This window comes from Triticum aestivum, chromosome 5A (assembly GCF_018294505.1).
Source record: "Triticum aestivum cultivar Chinese Spring chromosome 5A, IWGSC CS RefSeq v2.1, whole genome shotgun sequence".
Taxonomy (NCBI): Eukaryota; Viridiplantae; Streptophyta; class Magnoliopsida; order Poales; family Poaceae; genus Triticum; species Triticum aestivum.
The window spans coordinates 220,702,606-220,729,270 of NC_057806.1; the positions used below are offsets into that span (position 1 = coordinate 220,702,606).

The following is a 26,665-nucleotide window of genomic DNA, read 5'->3' on the forward strand; positions in this document are numbered from 1 at the left end:
AGCAATCCACACGAAGCAACAACTGAGGAGGCATACGTGCTGACAGCAACGCGCGGCATGAGGAGCGACACGGGAGGCTAGAAGAAAAGGTTGGGGTAGAGCTTGCATGGCAAACACGTTGACTCACAACATGGCTGCTCAGGCGATATCAAGCCGGAGGTTGATCAAATAGAAGGGGGATTTGCGCTGGTCGACGCCAACACCATATATGTTGCGATGTCGTTATTGGGTTAAATACATGTGATATTTTTTCCCGTTACAATGCATGGGTATGTTTACTAGCAATATCTTTTTTAAGAAAAAGGATAAACTCTTCCCAAGCAAACAACCAACTATCTGTAGAAAAATTTGACATAGTAAAATAGTTTAAAAATGTTCACAATTTTACATATGTTTACACTTAAAAAAATGTTCACTTATAAAAATGTTCAAAATTCCTAAAAAGGTTCCAATTTTTCAAAAAAAAATATTTTCATTTTAAAATGTACAAAAACTTAAAATAATCAAAATTTCTTTATCAAAAAAGACATCTGTTCAAAAAAAGTTTCTCAAAAAAATTCTCCAATTTCCGTAAAAACGTTAGCTTTCCTTAAAAGTGTCCCAATTTTTGTGAATTTTATTAAAAATAAGGAAACTTTTGCATTTTCTCGAAAAGTAGAAAGTAAAACTGATGGGCAACTATTCCATCCAAAACTACTCTTCCATCAGACAATGCTAAGTTTCTTCTTCATGTCCAAACTTCATCCTACAAAAGCAATAATGAGTGTAACCTTATTATTGATGTTTGTTAAAATTGGATATAAAAAATGGCGCATAAAGCACGTTGTGCGCCTTTTTCTGCCCGGTGCAACGCACGGGCATTTGTACTAGTCTCTCCCTAATTTCTTTCTAATTAATTAATAATAAAATACAGATTGACTCCGTGGGTTTACCGTCACAATACGCTTCTTCTCGTAAGTTTACATTTTCACTTTGAATTTAAAACATGTCGGGTTCACCGTCGCGCCCTTTTACACAAAGATCCCTGTGGTTTTTGTCATTGAACCCGCAGTCTAATACGAACCGGTACGCCCGAGAGAAAGGAAAGAAAATCACCCCCTCCCACCGCACGCCCTGCCTCCCAATCTCCACGCCCCTCACCGCGCGCCGCCACCGCCCACCCTGCCACCTTCTGGATCGGATCAACGCGGCGGCTCGAGCGGTTGGGCGCCTCGCCGGTGACGACGAGGAAGGCCGGAGCTAGGGATCCGGCGACCTAGGCAGGAGCTCGCCGGAGCTGGGCGACGGCGGACGGGCGCGACGGACGGATCTGGCGCGGCGGCGCAAATTCCTTGCAGGTAGAGGCGGGTCTCCATGGCTTGCAGGGAGAGCTCCAAGCTACAATTTTAAGTAAGGTATCCCAATTTTAATATATGCATCATCAATTATAATCTTTTTCACTTTCTGAATTTACCAATCTATTCTTTGTACTACCAAGATTCAAGCAACGCAAGGAAAGGATCATGTCATGTCGTAGCGGTGCGCAGCCAGCGCATAGCGTGATTGCTGCGAACTCCACATTTCGCCACTGACGCCAGTTGCCACCTGATCAACCAACACTCGCCCCATCTGGCACCGCACCGTCGAGATGGACATCCCCGTCCTCACATTCGATGCCGCATGCAGGGCAAGAAGGGATTCTTTGCAATTACGGTCATAGCCTTTGTCATCGACATTGGCGGGATTTGCCCAGGCTGTCGGTGCCCGAAGGTGAATGCTCTCGCCAATCAACAGTAAGCCCATCTGGTCTCGCATCTCCGTCACCATGGCTAGCCACTAGCACAGACCATGATGTTACAGCATTCAGCGGTGTGGATGGAGAGTCTTTTACAATGACATTTCTTCTAATTTGAGCGATGAATGCAGACCATGGCCGTCCGAAACATCGTGAGACACGGCAGTGGGGCAGCTAATGCTCATTGACGCTAACTAAAATATATGTTAATTCTCAGTCACTGAGGTTAACAGAGTACAATTTCTGCTCACATTATGTTATCCCTTCATGGTCTGTCATTAATGAATATTTTTCCATTTCATTACATAATCTTTGACCACGATGCATTCTACTATCACAACTAGACCACTGGTGCTTCAGTTTTTTTTATCAAGGCAATTCAGTTATTGTAATGCACAACAGCACAAACGGGTGAGTTTACATAGAGATATGTAAGGTTCAGCTACCCGCATAAAAAAATGAAAGGTTCAGCTGTGGAGCTAAAAGATTGGAGTTGTAGGGAATAACTAACGACGGAGGCCCTCAAGTCTAGCTCAATAAGACAAGTTTTAGTTAACCTTAAGAATTCTCAAAACCACGGGAGAAGAGGAGCTGCAGATCAGGGTGTATGTGATATCCCTACAAGATTGCTTCAACATTCATGCAGCTACGCTTCTTGCAGCTTTTTACAGAATGGCAGGCAATGCAATTACATGTTTGTGATGCTTTGTTCCTACCGTGTTTTCACTTTCATCTCAGTAGAGATTCAAAATCAAAACAATGTCATTCATGTTTTCACTGAAATTACAAATCACTCCCTGACCCATTCATGTATGTTTGTATCCGCAAGCTAGCATGCTTCTGCCAGCAGATGGGCTCCATGGCACTACATCTATATTATATTGGAATGATGTATTGACCGATTCGTAGATGGTTTGTGGTATAATCATATAAAGAGTGTCGCATCACTTTTCTAGCTCTATGCTCTCTTGTATACAGGGGGTCACTGGTCCTCAGTCTAATGTACAAAAAGTTAGTTTACCATAATTCAATGACAGTACATATTTACCGTTGTTTATTGCATATGATATTTCTCAATTACATTTCTCAACGTGATATTTGCAGGTTAATTATTACCCAACCGACCTACTTTTGTTGTATTTTTTTATTCACTTTGTTCAGATTTATTTAATGTCCAATGCTATATTATGTGCATCTCTTAACCAAACAGACATGATGGTCAATGCGCTGAACTTGCATGAAAATCCATGGCTTTTCGGTCTATCCTTTGTAGATGCTGCTATGTTTAGCGGCATTCTCCTAATGATCTTTTCCGACATGTCCATGTGCAGGCTGTTTGATGCATGCATTGCTATGAGCTAAGGATTGACAAAATACCAGTAGCATACTGCAACGTCTCATTAGCTCTTCCCAAATTATCCTATAGACTTAAATGATTGCTAGCGTTGTATCATTATCAGTCTGAAGATTGTTTGTTTTGTTTTGTTTTGTTTTGTTTACTCAAGATGAATAGAGTTAATGTTGTTGACCGATTGATTTTCCTCCTGGTAAATCCGTTGATTTTCCTCCTGGTAAATCCATGACTAATTCTATCACAATCTTTTCTTCATTATTTTTATCTAATGTTCCCTTGCAGTGAAATTCTTAGTATCTCCGGTGTGTCTGATGTCGACAAATCTGTCTCCTTTAAAGGATGCCATTGGTGCTTGAAGTTAAATGGAACAAGCTCAATCTTAACTTTTTCATATGTGGGGAACATATCTTCTATTAAGGACGTGTGCTCAATAAATCACTCCATGGAACAAGAAAGTACAGGTTAGATCTTGTGCCTTTCGTTCTGATATTAATTGTCCCCTTTTCTTTTCGGGCTGATAATATAGCTAATATGTTCTACCTTGAACTAAATACTGTTTCAGATCTTACGTTCTTCAATAAATTATCAACATGGTAATGACATGTTACTTATATACTACAGCTTCGAAAACATGTTCTTTTAAGTACATCTGGTATATTTTAAATCATTAGGAAATGAATTGATCCAAAATGCATAGTGCATCTTTTTAGTTCGGTAATTTTGGATGTTAGGTGGCATAAGTAGTGCCCCTGTTAGTTTGTCGGGTTAAGTGAAATTTTTTGTGATGCTTCCCATAGTTCTTTGCCTTCATGAAACAACATATGGGTGAGGCAATATATTTTCCTGTCTATATATCGGCGTCTCTATTTTTAAAAATTGGCATTGAGGATCCCTTTTACATGTTTTTTCTACACCCTGCTGGGAGCTGAATTGCCTTTCCTATATATGAACCGATGGCAAGACATTCAAAGCACGGTTCCTCGCATCTGAGCGACAGTTTTTATGCCCTATGCCCTTGTCCGTCTCACATATCTACCTCATATCTACAGGAAAATATATCTTTTCTTTCTAGTGCTAAGGCAATCTATCTACACGTAATCTATGGATTCTTTGTAGTTCAAATGGACTAATCTATATATTATTTATGCAGTACTGTTTATTCAGTTAAAGGTGCCCTTTTCTAGAGAGTGAAAACGGGTGTAGGGCAGGCTATATGGGTAGACCACCAAAATAGTTATGTAGTTGTAGTTGGCTAGCAATAGCTTATATCCCTAATTATATTCGATTTTCTGGTTGTACGCAATTTGCTTTCCTCGTAGGCAGAAGTAATGGCTGAGCTAAGTTAACGGCTACATGTTCCAGAACAAATTGGATCTGCATTGTGTAGATCGATTGATGATATTTATCCTACTTTTAGAGAAAGGACTAAGCCCAACTTTTAATACAAAGCTTTGAAATATTCTGATATTGCTGGGCCAGAAGCGAACAAGTGGCATGCATGGTGAACTGTCGCAAACTTCAGAAGATGGTAAGGTTGCATATGGCTGGAGCAACCTTCTCTTCAAATTCTCGGAATTATTTACCCTTTTTCTCTGTAGTTTCTATCTTCAAATTCTCTTAATTATTCTTCACCCATTTTTTCCCATGCAGTTTCCATCCTTTTGAAAGCTCCTTTTGTTCTGTATGAGCCTAACCTGAAAATATATACGGTTATATATTGTCAGTATTTTCCTTTTCCATGCCTCATGGTTATTCGCCTCTGTTAGCTAGATGAATGTGCTTCAGTTATAGGAATTGCATGCCTTCTACGATTATATTGTTGTTATTGGCTTGCGAAACATGCATAAGACTGTACCTATGGATAAAAATTACCCTACAAACTCCAACATTGAAAATACAGACTGGCTGGCATGAAAGTTTGAGAAATGCAGCAAGTGAATGACTTTGATTTGCACATTCGAGTGCATGATATAGTAGAGCTGGAGGTGTACCAGCTGTATGAGGGATATCAGGTGTCCTCTACTGCATGTGAGGCTGTTTATTTCCTTCATGTCATTCAACTTTGTCACCGGGGCCTCTTACGCCTACTCACTAGGTAAATAACTCTGTATCCTCAAACTCTCTCCTCTATATAATTTAACTCAAATGACCAGTTAAAATAATTGATGTTATGTACACACTTTCATCAAGCTAGATTTGTTGCATGTGTAAGTAAATCGGAATAGACTAACCTTGAATTCTTTCAACAGTTTTAGGAATTCAAGTCTTCAACATGAAAAAAATCGGATGCACACTGTGGACAATCATGGAGAGCTGATATAGATGACGGTTCATAACAGTTACTATTATTATCCTATTTTGCCATATTTTACATTCTCATATAATTTTGTGTGTGAGCCGGTAAAGAAAATAGACCAAGATCTACCAGTCACTCATACAGATGCTTCGCTATTTGAGAACCACTCGACCAAGCATTCAGCTTAATTTTGTTCTTAGATCTATTTGTCATTTGATGAGTGACTTGGAAGTCTTTAGGCTATCCATGGCAAGCAAACCGGCACATATATCATGTTGATTCCATGGTATTTTTATAACAGCATTTAGGTGGACCTCTAACTTATACTCCCTCCGTTCCTAAATACTTGTCTTTCTAGGCATTTCAACAAGTGACTACATACGGAGCAAAGTGAGTGAATGTACACTCTAAAATATGTCTACATACATCCGTATGTAGTAGTCATTTGAAATGTCTAGAAAGACAAATATTTAGGAACGGAGGGAGTACTTTGTAATATGCTCAACATGTACATGCATGAATATGTATTTGGGTGGCCGTCTTGATGTCCCTGGGGCCTTGAGATCCTTGCCGCCCCCACATTGAAAGACAGGCACATCTGCTCCACGCGTCCATCGCAAACGACGACTGCAGCAGCAGCTCCGTGTTAGATACATCCGTATCTAAATAAATTTAAGACAAGAATTTTGAGACGGAGGGAGTACTAGGATCTTATTTACACCAACTCTACATGTTTATAAACAAAGGAAACTGCTTTGTTCATAACTTTACACCAACCTATTGGCATGTATATTAGCAGCAATGTAACTTAAATGAACAACTCTAGCATGTTAATTAAAATTCCTTGCACAATACTTCTCAGTTTCTCAGGTTTAAGAACAATCTATAGCACATTTAATCTCTTCAGTTAGTAGTCGTGCTTTCCTATTTAGATATTTATTTTGTGATCTTGACCTTTACTCCACATTAATATAACCTGATTTTAAAATATATTTTTAAAGTTGATTATAAATTATTTTGTTGGATAGTATATCATCTTCATTCCATTGGATTACATTACCATCCCCCGGTTACATGAATAAGCAAATGTAGCTATGTCTAAGATTCCAGATTCGGATTGCAAGGTCCTTTTAGAATCTGCAAAGTAATTTATTTTATCACTTTGTTCTATCAACTTTGGTAATCGCTTACTATTCATCTGCAGGTGAACTTGCCTATTTTTAGAAAAGTCACTTTATTGTGAAGTTTGATTATTCTTCTATTTGGGGTTGGCCTAATAGTCGGTTGTCCATATAATGTCACATGTACATTATTTGTCGGATATTATATGGTTCCAGTTCTCACAAACTTCTCAATAGCTTGCAGATGATTGATTGAATGCTTTTTTCTGATTATTGCACATCATCAGTTACGTATCAAAAGGCTGAAGTGCCCTTTGATCAATCTAACGTAAATAAGATTTGTATGAGCTGCATGTAATAGTAACATAGAAATTATGACCGATGGGAGACAAAAAGAGGGCTGTTGTAATGGTAAAGAAGTCAAAATGACCGTTGTTGAACCTAGCATGTCTACAAATAAGCATATGGCGATGGACATAACTTTCTTATTTGCAACGGCACTGTCCACTGTTTTCTTCATAAAAGTTTATCATTTGGTCTATCAGTGTGTTATATATTTGCTTGGTTGTGTCCAGTATAAGGGTTAGTTGTTGATAAATGATAAGGGGTTGGTTTATAACTATTTAATATAAGAAAAGAACATGATGAAGCCATGCTTGTGCATCACTAATAACATTCATTCTGGTCAAGTTAGGAAGAATAATATCTGGGACAATATTTCTGGGAGTACAACCGAGGAGAAGGATTGAGGACGGAGATTTCATTTGTGATGAGCCAAAAGTAGAACGATAGATGGAAAAGAGACAACATGTTTTTTCACGTGCGACAACCCAGAGTTGAACTTACACATGAACGGAGGGTTAGGGGTGAGAGGTAAATGAATTACTTGTACATATATATATATATATATATATATATATATATATATATATATATATATATATATATATATATATATATATCCTACTACTGGTGTAGCTACACCCATTTCTTATATACTACCATGTGGTAGTATATACTCTAAATAATTATTTTTATTATGTTCATATACTATATCTAAGATACTTTAAAGTGAGTTATATGAAAAAATTGTAAGTGAGCTTGTGGTTTTATTGTATTTGTGAAATACGTACATATTTGTACGCAAAATGAAGTATGCACAAAATATGATACATACTACAAAAAAATAGTATATATACTACCTAAACATTCTTGTATACTACATACTACGCGTACATACTCTCCAATATGATAGATACTACCTAGAACGTATGAAACAAAAATGGGAGTAGCTACAATATATATATATATATATATATATATATATATATATATATATATATATATATATATATATATATATATATATATATATATATATATATATATATATACTAGCAAAACGGCCCGTGCGTTGCAACGGGAGAGAAAAAACCATAACCTTCAACGGCCATGACTACATTTTGTTGCATCACCGAAATACACTATGACCCTCAATTTCATGAAATCATGAACAGTTTTCGAAATCATGAACATTTTTTAAAACTCGTACACATATCTGAAACCGTGACTTCTAATTTTTTGAACATTTTCTAAAATCAAGAATTTTTTTGAATTCATGAACGTTTTATACTATTTGCAAACACTATTTTTAAATTCTGAACATTCTTTTAAACAATATTCTTGAATTGGCGAACATTTCTAGAATCGACGGATATTTTATTGGAAATTGGTGGAATAATTTGTGAAATTCACGGACATTTTTTAATTTACCAATCATTTTTCGATTTAATGAACATTTTTTGAAATGCATGATTATTCTTTGAAACAACGAACATTTTATAATAAATAAATTATTTTGTAAGTCACGAGCAGTTTTTTGAATTTTTAGGATATTTTTCCATTTTTAAGATTGTTTTGAATTAGCGGAATTTTCTTCAATTTCATTAACATTTTTTAATATGCGAACTTTCTAAAAAATCATGATTTCTTTATTTTCTGAATAATTGTTTTCAAAATTGCGAATATTTTTTAAGTCCTCCTCATGAGTCATTGACCGGTGCCAAAGACGGGCTTCTCCATTTCAGCATGATACGTCGCCTGCTTATGATTCCACCCTTGTTTTATTTTTGATCTGTTAACCAATAAATTCCATACTTCCACTAACTTCCATATTTATAATGTTTTTCCTTTTGCATCTTCATTTCAATGTCATTAAATAAGTTGCACCAAATTAAAAACTATGAACATTTTCAAAAATCATTTGAGCCATCCTTATATTTTATGCAATTGCATTTCCAAATTCCTTTTGAGCCACTCCAAAAATCCCATGCCTTTTTCTACTTCAAGTTTAGTCCCCAAACTTTGCCAATAATTCTTTTATCACTTTACCAAGCTCAACAAAATTATCATAAATTTTGGACATGTCTAAAACCTATTCCTAGTTCAAGCACATTTGAATTAAATTCAAATTAGTTTGAATTTAAACCTTGCATTGCCCACTTCTAATTTTCTTGGAACAAGCACATTTTTTCGAGTCCAGGAAAATAACAACTTGCCAAAACACCATTCCTATCCCTCTGTCCTTTTTACTCTGTCTCCATTTATGTTTAGTAAATAGAAAAGGAGGCGAATTGGGAGATAGGGAGAGAGAGAAAGACCAGCCTAGCAACTAACCCAGCCAGCCCATTTGGGCCAAGGCCCAGCCCAGTCGCACCTTAACCTAACCTAGCTCGATCGAACCCCTCGCTCCTCTATCCCGATCGATCCTTCCCCCACCTTGCGCCGTCAGGGGAGGCGCCGCAGGAGCGCGCCCGATGCCCGACACCCACCGGCTCCGCCCAACGCCGGCGAGGCTGCCTCGCCGCCGGCCTCGCTCTTCCTTACCTCGCCTCTATGCTCCTCCTCTCCTGCTGCATCGTGCCACCCTGCCCGAGCCGCTCTACCTCCGTCTCCATGACGCATGTGGCCACCAATGCCACGACGGCACCCTGCACCGCGCCGCCGCACCGTGCCGCCGCACCTTCTGCTCGCGCTGCTGCTGCAGGAGGCCGCCCTCTCGTCTGAACTGCATCGCCCCTCCTTTCTTTCTTCTTCTCTCCCTCACCTCCATGTCTCCTTTCTGCCCCGGAGTCGTGGATGCCATGGATCTGCCCAGGAATCCACGCTCCGGCCTTCCTCGTCGCCACCGGCGACCAGTGCCTCGCCGCCCGCCTCTGGATTCGCCTTCCCAACCCCAGTCGCGCATAAATCACTCCCTGCAAGCTCCAGCCCCTGCAGCAGTTCTCCATCGTGGGTTGAACACTCGAGAAACGCATGGTCTTTTTTTAAACATGAAACGTTTTTAGTCACTTAAGCAGGGACTGCGGGTTTATTTCAAAGAAACAGAGGGGCTCTTTCGCAAAAACACTAATGACGTACCACCAGAAGCACTCCGTGCTTTATTAGTAGGGAAAGATAGGGAAAAGCATGGCTGATGTCTTTCTTAGCAGAGAGTGCTATCTCAGCCACATGCAAGCATTGGGATATGTTCCAGCCTCTTTCCCTCTTTGCATTTTCCTCATTTTTGATGTCTAAAGTTTATTTCCTCTTTGAGCACAAGTTGGACCACATGCACATGGGCATAGGCCATAGGCCCAGCCTGTAGGCTGGCATGGCCTGCACGTTGCAGCCATCGGGCCATGCGCACAAGGTTCTGAGCCCACCAAAGGTTCTTAGCCTCCGTTCGGTTCTTTGCTCAGCAAAGGTGCGAGATTTTTTTGTTCTTCATTTCTCTCCTTTTTTGTAGTATATGTGTGTGGGCTGTTTGCATCACAACCCGGATGGACCTGTAAGACTGCAACACCACGGCACCTCAATAGCAAGCACATGTGATGGCTCGGTTCCTCTTTTCTCCATCCTCTAATGGGCCGCTATAAGACTACTAAAAAATTATTTCAACTTGTGAGTAGTATAACGTTTTCAAAATGAAGAGTCTGTACGAAGGAAAAAAATAGTTGGTGCATAACCTGAAGAATAGCAAGCTATGGATATATATTTCAAGTAATTATAAGTAGGTAGACATCTTTTCACCCGGACACATGCGGAATCACTCCCATGACCCGGCGAGTATTTGCATGAACAGAAGCTAATCACAAGGCACTGTGTTTTGGACGCAAATCCGGTGAAGTCAATGTTCATCCTGATGGCATGCATGCAATGAAATGAAACCCCCACACCAGCTAGTAAACTGATGCATGTCCAGCACACAGCCGATGGTCCGGCTTTTTTCATGCATGCCGCAGTCCTCACTCTGTCGCACCTGTGGCCTACCTAAACGGCATGGTCAGATCCTCAATTTGCCTTCCCTCGAACTCGGCATGGCATCGTTTTTTGGGTTGGTCTGATGGGCTGAAATACGATGGATATGAGAACCAGAACCATATTGCTAGCCAGCACAGCCGTCATCATCCTCTAGCACAAACCATGTCCAACATCGTCTCTACCACTCCTGTAGATGAGGAAGACTCCATGTCTGAAGTTTTAATGCATGCCTATCTTCTTGAGGATGTCCTTAGTAGGGTCAAGGTAGCTACTCTCTCGCCCATCTTCTCCCCTTCCTTCCCTAACATGTTTGGTTTCCTTCCTCACTCAGGCAGGTGCATGCAGGTAGCCAACCCTAGCCGCGCCCACTAGCGTTGTTACTGGTTGTACATCGGACTGGAGACGGCGGCTGGTGGGCTTCCTGACTAGGTAAGCCGTAAGCCTCTCTCTCTCTCATCATCATCATCATCATCATCCCATGTGCCCAAGGCCATCCATCCGTGGTTAATCCTTTACCCTCTTCTTGGTGGGTGCCGTCAAAATTAGTGACAAGCTAGCCAACAACCATGTGTGGCCATATACCCCTCTCCATAATGCCAATTTGACCAATTCCTCCCAAATTTGATCTGCAGGTCAGGCTCATTAGGAAGGTGGATGTTTCCTTCACGCTCGACGATGGCAATGGCAGCATCGCCTTCATTACATGGTCAGAGCATCTCCCTAAATCACCTAGTTTTGATCGAGCTCTGCTTGTATTCTATGGGCCGGGTACAGTTTTGGACCTTTGTGCTCTGGCTGTCATTGCCAGACATTGTACGAATGACCAAACTACTTTCATGAGCCGATTGTTGGCAATAAAATAACTTTAGAATAGGGATACAAATGGAATGAACTAATGTATTTGAATGCATTCACGGTTGCATTTAACTTGTCAGTGTGGTTAGAATTAGCGGAAAACTGTAGAGGATGCAAGGCTGCGGTACATTTATCACTGAACTATTTAATTAATCAGTAACACTATTTAGGACAAGGTGCATGAAGTGTACTGCTGAGCCTAACGAGCAATGCTTTGGTATTGTGTTCATGCATGCAGGTAACAGCCGGTGTTTGCTACAAGTTACTCTTTATCCTGAAAAAGATCACTAAGCAAAAAACGGTTGAAATGTCTGCTGCTTCAAAGAGAGATTTCATATATGAAACTGGGGCTGTTGCATTTCAAAAATTTGAACGATGAGATAAACTGGGGCTGTTGGTTATTTTGACTGTTGTTAAGTAGAATGGATGAAGAATTTTTTTTTAGAAAAGAGGAAGACCCCGACCTCTGCATCTAGGTGATGCATGCAACCACTTTATTAATTATTTTCAAAAGACCTTACAAAGAAATGCACTCATATCTAATTGATGAAGGGATGCTGATAGTCCAGCCCTAATACCACAGACCTTGCAGCCAAGCCTAACATTTAAGACCCGAGGCCCCAACCTAGCCACTTGCCGGGTCTGGAGCACACATCGGTCTGGCGCGCTCTCAGAGGCCACCGCCACCAACTGCCATCGCTCCATCTTCAGACCTGTACTGACGCATCAACATTGCTCGGTCTAGCTATCGTCGACGCCACCACGTCGGCCAACGGCACCACCTCCCTGCACACGAACAACTGAGCACGTCGCAGGCGCCCCCGATACATCTTAGCACCATGCCGCCAAGTACCACCAGCCGACACAGCTTGAAGTCTTTGGAAGATCTATCGTGCGTAGCACCTGCCGACCAGACATGACAAAGCGTAGCACCTGTCGGTCAGGCATGACTTGACATCTCCACCGAAGCTCCATGCAAGACGAAGCCACTCCACCTCCTGCCTCTGACTTCCAGCGCTGCTCCACAAACGACGCTTCCAAGAAAGAAACGACACCGCAATGCCGCCATCGCCCGATCTGGAACACCAGATTCTAGGGTTTCCCCCGGAGCAGCAAAAGTGGGTCGACAGTAGTTAAACGATGATGCCTTCATGAATGTAACAGTGTAGAACGCCGCCATCGCCTGCCGCCGGCTCGGTTTTCACCGGCAACCATGTCTCCCCAACTCGCAGCCAGGACTAGATGATGGATCTCAAGATCCGACTACCCAGCCTCTGGCCGGCCACCTCTGACAAAGAAGATGACCACCACCGCTGGCTACATTGGCCAGAACAGATCTGGCAGAGGTGCCACTGAGCAGTCCACCAGGCCCTCGATGTCGTCGCTGATCTAAAGCACGATGACGCACCGCCGCCAGATCTAGGCCAGCCACCGCAGACAACTGCCCGTGCCCCGAGGCAGGGCCGACCACCGCCGCCGTCGTCGAAGCCATTGCCGCCGCTTCTAGATCAGCCACACCTCCACGCGCATTGGGGCCCCTTCACCCCTGAGACGCGGAAGAGAGGAAGGACCCCCTCCACCGTCGTCAGCCTCCGGGCGCAGGCCGGCAGCGTCCTCTGGCGGCGGCGGAAGGAAGGAAGATGATTTAGGCCCCAATGGCAGCTAGGGTTGGGGTGCCACTCGAGTCGCCCAAGCAGGGGGTGACGTGGGGCCTCCTGACTTTCATAAAATGGGAGAGAAAATAACTTGATACTCCACCAGGCCCTCGATGCCGTCGCCGATCTAAAGCCCGATGATGCGTCGCCGCAGATCGCATCACGCCGCCGCCCGATCCAAGCCAGCCGCCGCAGACAACCGCCCGTGGCCCGAGGCAGGGCCGACCACCACCGACGTCGTCGAAGCCATCGCCGCTGCTTCTAGATCGACCGCACCTCCACGTGCGTTGGGGTCCCGCCACCCCAGACACGCAGGAGAGAGGAAGGACCCCCACCACCGCCGTCGGTCTCCGCGCGCAGACCGGCGGCGTCCTCCGACGGCGGCGGAAGGAAGGGAGGAAGATGATTTAGGCCCCTACGGCTGCTAGGGTTGGGGTGCCACCTGAGTCGCTAGAGCAGGGGGGGACGCGGGGGCTTCCTGACTTTCATAAAGTGGGAGAGAATTTCGTTAGGAGGTTATAACGTACATACTAGTACTAGTATACTGAAAGCAATGCATATTCTGTGTGTGCCTCCTGGCTGCTGTTACTAAAGTAACTTGATACTCGTGTGTGCTCGTGGATGTGAAAATTGATTTATGTTATCACACAAATGCCGTTAGTTCTGACACGCTGGCTCTCTTTAAGGTCTTTTAATTCTCGTGTGTGCTATCTTTTAATTCTCATGAACCAAAATCACATTCACATTTTAAGCAAAACAGAACGACCCTTCATTTCGTACTATCGAAGTCAGACTTGAATATATGTGTGATGTATGAAGTGAAGCCCGGTCCTGCATCTTTTGCGTGTGCAACAGAACAAAGTACGCACACTTTCTAGCTTTTCCTCGTTGCGCATAAAAAAGTATGATGAGTATCATTCTTTTTTGCTGCGCTCTGGTGACCTGTGAAAACATGGCTTGCTCTATTCTTCTTTCTACTCAGATGCACGGTCACGTCCAGCATTAGTAAGGCTGCGCTTGGTTTCCTACACATACGATGCTGCCGTTGCTAAACAGAGACTGTCTGATTTTCTGCAAACTGGAAAGTTGGAGCAGGTGCGGCCACTGCTCGCATCGAGAAATAAGACTTTGACTTGCGCTCATGATGGGTATCAATTGTGGTTGTGTGTGTTGGTCTAGGGAACCTTCATTTTATACCATGCACGTTATATTGTATTGACAGGAACCTTCATTTTTCATCGGTAAACCTTTCACAATCTTATCCATAAACTCTTTTTATTGGACAGGGCACCTTTCATATCATAAATATTAGAGCATTTACAACCGGTCTTAGCAAATCGAACTCCTCAAACATCCACGGACCTGACCGGGCGCGTTTGCAGACAGCGACCGGTCACGCCTCAAATTTGCTCCTCTACATCCGAGTCTCTCATATCTCATCTCCTAGATCCATACAAACCATGCAAAATAAACCTACGTACCACGACACCCTAGCTACGATTCATCGTCGGAGATGTCCACAACATTGGTGATGGGCGCCGGGTGGACGGGCGTGTAGGAGGGCTCCGGCTCCTCCTCCTCCTCATCTATGTATGCGAGCATCTCGTTGAATTCCGTGGCGTGCTCCGCCTCCATGTCCCACTGATGATGGCATATGGCCTCCACATCTGACTCTAAGTGAAAGGGAACCGATGATGGCTTGTTGCTCCGCCTGCAGATCTGCGTCCCTAGTGCCCCCCACATCCTCCTCCTCCTCCTCCTCCTCCAAGTCCTCCTCCGGATCCTCCTCCTTCTCCAAGTCCTCCTCCGGTCCACAGCATCCAGAGGTAGCCCCACGGCGATTCAGGCTTCACGCCTTGCTCGGATCCGCTCAAGGAGTTGCAGATGGTGCTCCAACTAGATATGGGTAGCTCCTTACCTGACTGCGTGGGGGCATGGCCACTAGTGGTGGCCGACGATGAGTGGAAAGTGGCGGCGGCGGTGGACGGGAGGGGAGAAATATGAAAGGGTAGGGGTTTGGTGCCGGCGGTCGGCTTAAATAACCGGGCTAGGGACTATGCGCCCCGCCGGAGCAGCGCCATGTGGTGCCACCGGTCCGACGGGGGAGACGAGCTTCGAATCGCCATGTTTCGGACTGTTTTCCTGTGGGACCCCAACACCAGTCTGACATGGCGGGAAGGCCCAGGCGCCCCCATATCCGTCCCTATTTGGGTTGGATATGAGGGGTGCCGGCCAACCTGGGCGTTTGAGGCCCGTTTTAAAGAGTCCGTCTAGGTGGCATTTTTATGACCGGCCACTGACCGGGCCATCTGCCCGAGAGTTATAAGGGCATGTGTAGGTTAGGTTTTTCGTTGCTTGTGTAGTCTATTAGAACATTATACAAATTAGGACACCCGCCCTAAACAAAATTATTAAGATCCACTTGACATTATAATGGCATGGATATTAGACTAAGAGTGCGCATTGGCCAGTGATGCTTTCATTTTTCGTTGCTTAAACCTTGCACAATCGTATGTGTGCATTCTTTTTATTGGATCGAGCACCTTTCATACCATGATGGTTGTACCCCTCAGGGTACTACCTTGGTCAACCAAGTGGTGGGTGGCGGTGGCACCGAATACAACTTCTCCCCAAACCTTGCACATCATATGTGTACACTCTCTTGATTGGACCGGACATCTTTTATACATCTAACTTTTTACCCCTCGGGGCACCACCCTGGCCGACCAGGTGGTGGACGGCGGTGGCACCAAACATAACTTGTCTCCAAACCTTGCATATCATATGTGTGCACTCTCTTTATTGGACCGAGAACCTTCTATAACTCTTAACATTATACCCCTCGGGCACCATCCTTGTTGAGCAGCTTCCTTTGACGGTCCACCGCCGCCTCCGACCATCCATATAATCTCGACCTCTTCATCTCTTCCTCTCTCTCTCTATGTGTGTGTGTGTATGTGTTTAAGGATAGACGGATTAGAATGTAATATTGGCACCAACACTTGACGTGTGGTTTAACCCACCCGAAATATATATTGGTAGAGTTAGCATATGATGACACACCAATTATGAATGAACAATTGTGAATGAAACATGAAACTTATACCCCTCACGGTGGTCTAGTATCCCTGTATCATCATAGTGACACGAGAACTTTTATTTTCCATTGCACAAACCTTGCACAATCATATGAGTACACTCTTTTTATTGGATCAGGCACCTTTCATGCCACGAAGGTCGTACTCCTCAAGGCACCACCCTGGTCGACCAGGTGCTAGATGGCGGTAGCACCTAACAGAACTTGTCCCCAAACCTTGCACATCGTATGTGTGCACTCTCTTTATTGGATTAGCAACCTTAAACTTATACCCCTCGCGGTGGTCTAGTATCCCAGTATCGTCATAATGACACGGGAACTTTTATTTTCTATTGCACAAACCTTGCACAATCATATGATTGCACTCTTTTTATTGGATAAGGCACCTTTCATAAAATGAAGGGCGTACCCCTCGAGGCACCGTCCTGGTCGACCAGGTGCTAGATGGTGGTGGTACCGAACAAAACTTGTCCCAAAACCTTGCACATCATATGTGTGCACTCTATTTATTGGACCAGTCACCTTTTATACCTCTAACATTATAACCCTTGGTGCACCACCGTCGAGCAGCTCCCTTTGACGATCCACTACCGCCTTTGACAATCCATACTCTGTGTGTGTGTGTGTGAGAGAGAGAGAGAGAGAGAGAGAGAGAGTGTTGGTCTAGGGATAGATGGATTAGAATGTAATGTTGGCACCAACACTTCACACGTGGTTAAATGCACTCGAAATATATACATGTAGAGTTGGCCTAAGAGGGTACACCAATCATGAACAAAGAATTGTGAATGAAATATGAAAGGCAGGTGAACATTGTTGTTGCTGATTCCGTGGCCGCAGACCACTCCTTCACGAGGTAGGGCATGCCCAGCCGGTCGCAGAACACCGACACACAACTTCAACTTTATCATGACATCCCATGTCGGCTAACCTAACGAGGTAGTTGGTCGATGCCCGCTCGTGGCCTTGGACGGGGGCGTTGATGGCTGCCCGTGGGATGTCAGAGAAGCAGCGGATCATGGCCGACTTCACCATCGATGGTTCAGTGCATGTAGCATTGATAACCAAAGCGGTTGCTCGAAGGCGACTCTCCTCCACCATCTCCTGAATCTGCTCAAGCACACAGTGAGACAACAGTGGCTGGCGATTAGGCCAACTCGAACGCACGACCCCAAATGGATGTCCGGATTTCATCTGTTTAAGGCAGGAAAACAGATACGCCTGTCCGTTTGCGGTCATGCGGCCGTTGGTGCATCCAACGCAGCAGACTCGCTCCAAACAGTGTCCGGTTTTGTTCGGCCTTATCATTTCTTCGAACACATCAAAGATGCAGGAACAGAGCACACAACATGGAGCTCCCGGTGGCCTCTGCCGCGCGCGTGGACCTCCTGGTGATCTCCTTAAAAATTTGGCGCACTAGATTGGTAGCCGTTCTAACTTGATCTGCCCGAGTGAACACTCTCGCGTTCTCTTGCTTTCATAATTGCTACGCGGTCGCTTGATTTGCTATTTTCACTCGGTGTATGCTCTAGCGATGTTTTTCTGTGAGCGGAGACAGCTTCGGTTCATTGGTGTCGTGCCTACAGCAAGCGTATATGTAAAGTTAGACAGCGATGAGTTAACTAGTTTACGGTAACTTTTCACACAAAAATACGGCCATTCGCTACAAAACAAAGGCAGCGACGGATAAATCCGCTCCGTGCATCCTGGGCACGGTCAGCAACGCACCGGCCTGCATGCAGCCAGAGCTGTCGGCATGAGAGCGGGATGCACAGCTCCTAGGAGTGATAGGCATGTCTCAAAGTAGCACATATGTTTGAAGTCAAGTCCACTCAATCGCCGAGCTGAATCTTGCTATCTTGTTGTGTTTGGCAGTGCTGGTGGCTCGTGAGAGCCTAGTTATCTGGCCCAGTGGAGTAGTCTGACACTTATACATCCAGGAGTTGCCTGCCTTTTCGCTATATTAAACAAAGTATGACTCCTATACAGACACAAAGGTATGGCGCGTACATGGCGTGAGCAAAGCTGGCGTTCAAGAACGACCAGTGCAGATTATAGTGTAGTTGTAACAAAGTAAACATTTTGGCATGAAACAAAGTAACAAACGAAAGGTATTAATTGCGTCTTAACATCGGATACAACGACTGATACAACAGACATAGCCGATAAAAAGCTCTGCCTTAAAGCACTCAAACAATCCAAATGCGATAAGCCATGGATGCTAGGATGACAAAGAAAAGCATGTACACCACGGATCTTGTGTCGAAATGCCAACAGCGACCACTATGCTCAATCATATCCCTCTGTTGAGCGACTGTAACGCGCAGCAGATGATTATCACCTTCAAGACGGCAGATCTTGTCTCGCAGATCCACAAGCATCTTTCTCATGTATTCACTTGATTTGGGGTTGATCTAGCTCCAGAGGGGGTGAGCGCAAACCTGCAGGGAAAAGGTTTTGATGTGTTCTGCGCGGTCTGAAATGTTTTAGCAAAACAACTTAATAAAGAGTTTGCAGAGTGCCTCACCGGCGTCCCTGAGCACGACAGGTACCTCTGGCCGGGTTTGGCGTCTGTCCACGAGGTCAGCCGGGCTGCCTTGGCGCCGCAGCCGCAGAAAACAGCAGGCTCATACTCCTTGGTCTGATCTGATGCACAAATTCCCTGGCCTGAATTCTGCTAGTCCCGTCATGAAAGTCAAACATAATTTTGCTGTCCAAGTCATGTCGATTCTGCATCACACCAATGGAACGTCCCTTCATATTTGAAGTTTAAGTTTTGACTAGAATCCCATGGAGACTCAGTGCACCACCATATTGCGTTGAAGGAGTGAGCATTGTTATTTGTTTCACCGTCAAAGGAACAAGGTTGTTAGGGAGATCAACCTGCTGCATAAATCCATCAGTTTAGTAGGAAGTCGAACCAAAATGCCCAGGATAAAGTTGATCTATACCTGAACGTTGCTGCACTGGACAACATCGCTTCCTCCGGTTACACGAACATCACAGGGCAGCGTGATTCCCTCTCTAAAATGATCTTCAACATTACAAATACTGCTGGATGAACCTCACATGGTTCTTTTTCCATCACCCAGCCCTGCCATCGTAGATAAAGTAGCTTCTTCAAATCCGGCAAATGGCTGCAGCGATATATATTGGTGATTGAAGAAGTCCAACCAAAGGGACACAGTTATGGCAACGGGCTGGCACTGCAAACCAAATAAATGGTCATCTTGACTACAATCTTTTTTTTGGGTGTGAATTTGATGGCCCTTTCTGATGCACAGCAGACAGTGGGTAGCACACTTTGCAAGATTGAAACAAATGGGCGATTCATTCAAGTTCCTCACTGGGGTGTGCAATGGTGTTCTTCAAGTGCCAACTGGGACAACCGGAAACAAATGCAATAGTTTTGCCATAGGTGACGCAAAAGGTGCAGAACCCTTGGTAGATGATGCATCAGATCTTTGAGACTAAAACCTACTTAAAACCCAAGATGTATGGAATCTTTCACAACTAGGAACGCAACAAAACCTAGACAATAGTCCTTCTCCAAATAGAGCAAGCTCGCTGACCAATGCTGGAAAGGAACTACCCCCATTCCACTTATAAGTCTGTTATGTTAGAACCTAGCTTGCCATTTTCATCCACAACCCAGTAAAGCTTTCCCACATGCTTTCCTCTTCTATAAATGTGATATCCAATAATGCAACAATTCTGAACCTTATCCACATAAAAGTTCGGATCTTGATGCAAACTAAGGGTTCCGATAGCACCCTCTGCTACTAGTGATGGTAGGAAAGCCGCTCTCTCTCTCTCTCTCTCTCTCTCTCTCTCTCTTTATATATATAGTGATACTATTCATCACCCAAGGTGCATAAGAAGTTATTCTTCATCCGAGGTAATCTTACGATCATTTCATAATTAAATTACGTTTGGAATTCAAATATTTACATTCCTAATGATCACTACGTAAAATTTGGCACAAGAAAATAAAAATATAGGTCATAAGACAAAAAATTACAGTTTATGTGTATTTTACACTGTTTTTACGTTGTAATTTTACATAACATAAAATATTTTTTATGACGATTATATATTTTCTTACGGTCTCTTTTTACGTCGGAAATAAGACAAAACTTACGTAACGTAAAATTATGGTACATTGATGGTAAAATAGAGGGGGGTGGAGAATAATTATTCCTCACCCGGGGTGACGAATAGCGCGACTATATATATAGTCTGAGCGCATTATGGATTAGCTTACGCTCCAGCCGCCTGACCCAGTCTATCATAAAATGCTAATGGAACACGGTGAAAAATCTATCGTAAAATGCTAATGGAACATAGTAACCTTGATCTTTCGTGCGCTTCCGTGACGTGTGGAATCCATCGTAAAATTCTAATGGAACATAGTAATAGATTTTGCTCATTACTGCCTCTCCTTGTCTGGCTATGCATGATTAGGGCAATTTTCATGTAGTAATGTGTTTACAAAATGTAGTAATGAAGTTTCATTTTTTTGAAAAGGGGGACTCCCCGGCCTCTGCATCAGAACGATGCATACGGCCACTTCAATAAATAAAATAGGTTCAACAAAGTCATAGAGTCTTCAACAAAATAAAAGCGAGATCACAAAGAACCTCGAAGCAAACCAAGAAAAGGCCAAAGAGCCACAACCGGCTGGTAAAATAAAGATAGGAAAACTAATTGCCTATCCTATTACATGATCGCCAACCAAACCGGTTGAAGATATCCCGCGCTACCATCTCCCACCGGACAGATCCAGTAACCAAACGCTCTCTGGCCTCCGTCGGAGTGAGTAAGGACCACATACAGATCAGCGCCGTAGCACGGAATATAACCTGCAAAAATTGAATAGTAGTTATTCTGTTAGAAACCAAATCATTTCTGCAGTTCCAAATTGCCCATAACAACGCATACACTCCTACACGAATATGTCTAGCTGTATCGGACTCTATCCTATCCAGCCACGTTCCAAATAACGACCCGATCGTACTCAGATGAGTAATGTTAAAGGCGATTTGCACGGTGCGCCACAGAATTCTCGCCAAAGGACAGTCAAGGAAGAGATGCTTAATGGTCTCGTCATGATCACAGAAGCTACACCTAGTAGATCCTGTCCAATTGCGCTTGACCAAGTTGTCCTTTGTTAAAATTACCTGTTTATGGACAAACCACATAAACACTTTAATTTTCAAAGGAACCTTTACTTTCCAAACATGTTTGGTACTAGGAATGACAGTAGAGTTAATAACATCGATGTACATCGACTTTACTGTAAATTGTCCATTCCTAGTAAGCTTCCAACACAACAGATCGGGCTGTTGAGCTAGCTGGACTTCCATCAGTCTACGCACCAAATGGAGCCAAGCTTCCCATCTCTCACCAACAAGCACCCATGGAAACTGAATATTAAGGGGAATGGACTGCATAATCGTTGCAACTAGCGCATCACGTCGTTGGACAATACGATACAAGGTTGGGTACTGTAGTGCTAATGGTGTATCACCCAGCCAAGTGTCCTCCCAAAAACGTGTATCATTGCCATCACCGACAATAAACTTTGTTCTATTAAAGAAGGTTACCTTGACTCTCATAAGCCCCTTCCAAAACGGCGAATCAGTTGGTCTCACTGTCACCTAAGACAAAGTTTTGGACAACAGATACTTGTTATGAAGAATCTGCGCCCAAGTTGCGTCAGTCGGAGCTGAAAGCTTATACAGCCACTTACTAAGCAGGCATCTGTTCTTGACCTCAAGATTTTCGATACCCAAACCCTCTTGGTCCTTTGGTCGACAAATAACATCCCACTTGGCGAGTCTATACTTTCTCTTAAGTTCATCACTCTGCCAAAAAAATCTTGATCGGTAGAAGTCCAGCCTTTTCCTAACCCCAACTAGAACCTCAAAGAAAGATAGTAGGAACATCGGCATACTCGTGAGCACCAAATTAATAAGAATTAACCGGCCTCCATATGACATAAGTTTGCCCTTCCAGCAACTAAGTTTCTTTTCAAACCGATCCTCGATGCATTTCCACTCTCGGTTTGTTAGCTTACGATGGTGAATGTGTATACCTAGGTAGGTAAAAGGTAAAGCCCCCAATTCACATCCAAACAATTACCTATAAGCCTCCTGTTCCTCCTTGGATCTACCAAAGCAGAACAACTCGCTTTTATGAAAGTTAATCTTTAACCCAGACAATTGTTCAAATAAGAATAGCACTAGCTTCATATTTCTCGCTTTTGCCAGGTCATGCTCCATAAAGATGATAGTATCATCAGCGTACTGCAGAATGGACACCCCCCCATCAACTAGGTTGGGCACCAAGCCACCCACCTGACCGGCCTCCTTTGCCCGACCTATTAGGATTGCCAACATGTCAACCACAATGTTGAACAAAATAGGGGACATTGGATCTCCTTGTCTCAGGCCCTTGTGTGTCTGGAAATAGTGCCCAATATCATCATTTACTTTAATTCCAACACTCCCCTTTTGCGTCAAGGATTCTACCCGGCGTCGCCAAGCCTCATCAAAACCCTTCATACGCAAGGCCTGTTGAAGGAATGTCCATTTGACTTTGTCGTACGCTTTTTCGAAATCCACTTTGGAAACAACCCCATCCAGTTTTTTCATGTGGATTTCATGGAGCGTTTCATGAAGGACCACTACCCCCTCAAGGATATTCCTGTCCGGCATGAAAGCAGATTGGGTATGCTGCACAACAGTATGCGCAATCTTTGTGAGCCTATTGGTCCCGACCTTGGAGAAAATTTTGAAACTAACATTAAGAAGACAGATTGGCCTGAATTGCTCAATTCTCACAGCCTCTGTTTTCTTAGGAAGAAGGGTGATCGTTCCAAAATTGAGCTGAAAAAGATGAAGCTGTCCAGCAAACAGATCATTAAACATAGGCAACTGTCACATCCCTAGTTCTGGTATGACCTAGGCTTGCTTTGTGCATCATGTTTAATCTTTCAAATAAATTTGAAATGGGGAAAGTTGCAATGAACCCAAAATGCTCTTCAAAAATGTTCATGCTCTTTGGATAATGTTGGGAACAACAACCAGAGGTGATGCACATTTTTGCTACACATTTTGGATTTTTGAATCAATGCATAAATATTTGATTTGGAGTTGTTTTAAATTATATAAATATTTTAATGGCTCCAAAAATGTTGGGAATTGGTGAGGGCCTCTGGAATATTATATCTAGATGCCACAAATATTTTCAGCATTTATGGAAATATTTTAACATTTCTTTTAGAGTCAAAACAAATGTCAGAAATAGAAAAAGAAAACAAAAAAATAGAAAACACTTACCTGGCGCTCACCTGGCAGCCCATCTGGCCGGCCCAGCCCACCAGGGGCAGGGAGGTCTTCTTCCTCCCGCTAGTCGGATGCACGGCGCGTGCCCAACGCGCGCCGGCGCACGCCCGGCCACCTCCTGCTTCCCGCCGCTGCCTCGACGCCCAGGATGACGCCACACAGTCTCCCCGACCCCCTCTCACTCCCTCTCGCTCATCCCCCTCCTCGGTCCTCTCTCTCGCACGCACCCGAGCGCTGCCATCGCCGCCGACAAGCACCACCGCGGCCACTGCCTTCCCCTTGCCTCTCGGACGTGCCCCAGAGCTCCGCCTCGCCGCCTGCTACGTCCTCAACGAGCCAGGCGACCCGGGAAGCTCTGCATCGACGCCACCGTCTTTGTTTCCATGGCCGTCCACCGAAGATCCTCCTCGTTGCTCCGCTCGCTCCGGGCCTTCCCCGAGCCCGCTGGCCTGCTTTGCGTGATCCCCGTGAGCTGCCGGTCTTTCTCCCCTTAACCATGTCGTCATTTTCATCCTGTAACCACTGCCCCGCGGGTAACCGGAGCCGCCGTCCGCCATGGCCGGCGAGCTCCGTGCCCCTGAGCCCTCTGCTCCTGCTAGTTGCTCCGGCGGGCTCCTGTTGCCCATTAGGTGCTGCCTAGCACCCCACGTTCGCTCGCCTCGCGCTGCAGCCGCAACCTCGCATCAACTGAGCTCCGGCCGCCGCCGCGAGCCCTGCTCCGGCAAGCTCCGTCCACCTCACGGCCTCCCACCTGCTCCGTTAGATGCGCGCGAGCGCCAGCCACCCTCAGCACCCATCCGCGCGTCAAATGGACGCCTGTAGCGCGTTTCGGCGAAGCACCGCCGCGCGGTTTGGTCGTCACCGGCCGAACTCTGGCGAGGCTGACATGGCAGGTTAATTAGCGCTAACCCCACAGCCTAATCACCCCCCCTGAGATTGACAGTGGACCCTAGAGCCAAGTCAAACCCTGATCAGTGCGGGTTTGACCCGGGCTTAACAACTGTGTCACTGACGTGTGGCCCCCACACGTCAGGTTTGACCTGGTCACCCGTGCTGACGCCTCTATGATGTCACGCTAACGCAGTAATTGATTTTCTGGATTTTAAATAATTTCGAGAATTTCAGAAAATAGTTAAAACTTCTAAAATTCCTAGAAATTAAACCGTAGCTCAGAATGAAATAATTTATATATGAAAAATTATCAGAAAAATGCAAGGAATCCATTTATGCCAGTTTCATGCATGAAAAACCAACTTATACTTGCTGTATAAGTGAAAACGTAATAATGGCATGTTATATACTTAATTTGGGATTTGCATATGAACCCTTGGTTCATATGGACTTCAACCAAATTGATGCTACATGCATTAGGGCAAATCATAGCATCTTTGAAATGTCATCTTCATGCATCATATTGTTGCATATGGTTGTTTATTGATTGCCGGCACCGTCCCTTCTCGATAGGTTCTACTCCGGAAGGTGTTCCGAGCACCTGTCTGAGGAGCAGTGCTTCTTCGTGGATCTATCAGGCAAGCAACCCCCCCCCCCTTCAGCATTTCAATAAATCCCACTCTCTCGCTCCTGCTCCTTATACTGCATTAGGACAACAACGATTCAAACTGCTGCTTTCTGCTGCGGTAGTTGAACCCATTCCTCTGCATGACCTGTCATTGCCACAGTAAATAGTTGAACCCACTAGCATGAGTAGGAGTTGCTTGAGCCTTGATTTGCCTACTCATCCATGCTTGATTTCTTTATGCCAGCTATGCTTAGAGTTGTTTCAGGTCTGATTCACCGGGAATGAATCGGAGTGGTGAACATGTCCTTCCGGTAAAGGCTAAGTGTGTGAACATGTTTTGGTAAAGGTAGCGATGAGAGGCCATGTAGGAGTACATGGTGGGTTGTCTCATTGGAACCGTCCCTAAGAACTGAGTTCTGTGTATTTTATCCAAGTCTAGTTACTACCACGCATTGGGTTCCGATTATCCGGCCCCTCTCGGCTTATTAATCCACTTGATCTCTATCCAGGAGTTGCAACTAGTTCTGGCGTTTGTAGGTAGTGCTACTTGTCTACCAGGTGGTGTCCGACGGGACGGGCTTGGGACAGACTAGGCACCGTGGCACGGTGTACCAAGTGGCACCCGGATGGTGGGCTTGGGAACCCTGCACACATTGTTTGGGGCCGTGAGCGACACCCCGGCCGGATCTCCTTGTGGATGGAACCCGAATAGGCGATAAACCTGGACGAGAGACTTGTGTGGTTAGTCAGGTTGTGGCCGACACCCTCGCCCGACTTCCGCTTGAAGGTTGCCGAGGTACATGACATGTACAGGGCTATAAGTGGCGAGAGCGTGTGTGAAGAAGTACACCCCTGCAGGGTCAATATTATCTATTCGAATAGCCGTTTTCCTCGGATATGGAAACTTGGAGGACTTATGTAGTACATAGACAACTTGAAGTGGATACTCTAAAATCCGCAAGATAAGCGTGAGTGCTATGGATGGCCTTCTTGTAGGGAGACGGGAACGGATCCATAGTGGAGTATTGATATAGTGAATATGTGGACTCGTGTGCGTCTTCTCCCCTCAAAGAAGTTTCTGATACTCGTAGTATAGGCTAGCCACTGAGTCAAAGCTGGCTTGCTGCTGTTAAAACTCCACCACCCCCTTGGTTGATAATGTTGCATATGTAGATAGTTCTGATGTAAGACTTGCTGAGTACCTTTGTACTCACGTTTGCTTATTTATGTTTTGCAGTTGGTTACCTTAGTGACTTCGACGAGTAGCTTGTATCCTAGCTACGATCTTGTACCCTTGGGAGGGTCGTGTTTAGTCAGGCTTCTTAGTCTTTTCCTTTTGTAGT

The 26,665-nt window shown here is 44.5% G+C and overlaps 1 long non-coding RNA gene across 1 annotated transcript; it reads left to right on the forward strand.

Moving 5' to 3' along the window:
- Positions 1-845: 845 nt before the first annotated feature.
- Positions 846-7,410, forward strand: LOC123102821 (uncharacterized). Its single transcript, XR_006449401.1, has 3 exons — positions 846-1,394; positions 1,478-5,223; positions 5,378-7,410. It is a non-coding gene; the product is annotated as an uncharacterized lncRNA (long non-coding RNA).
- The last annotated feature ends 19,255 nt before the right edge of the window (positions 7,411-26,665 follow it).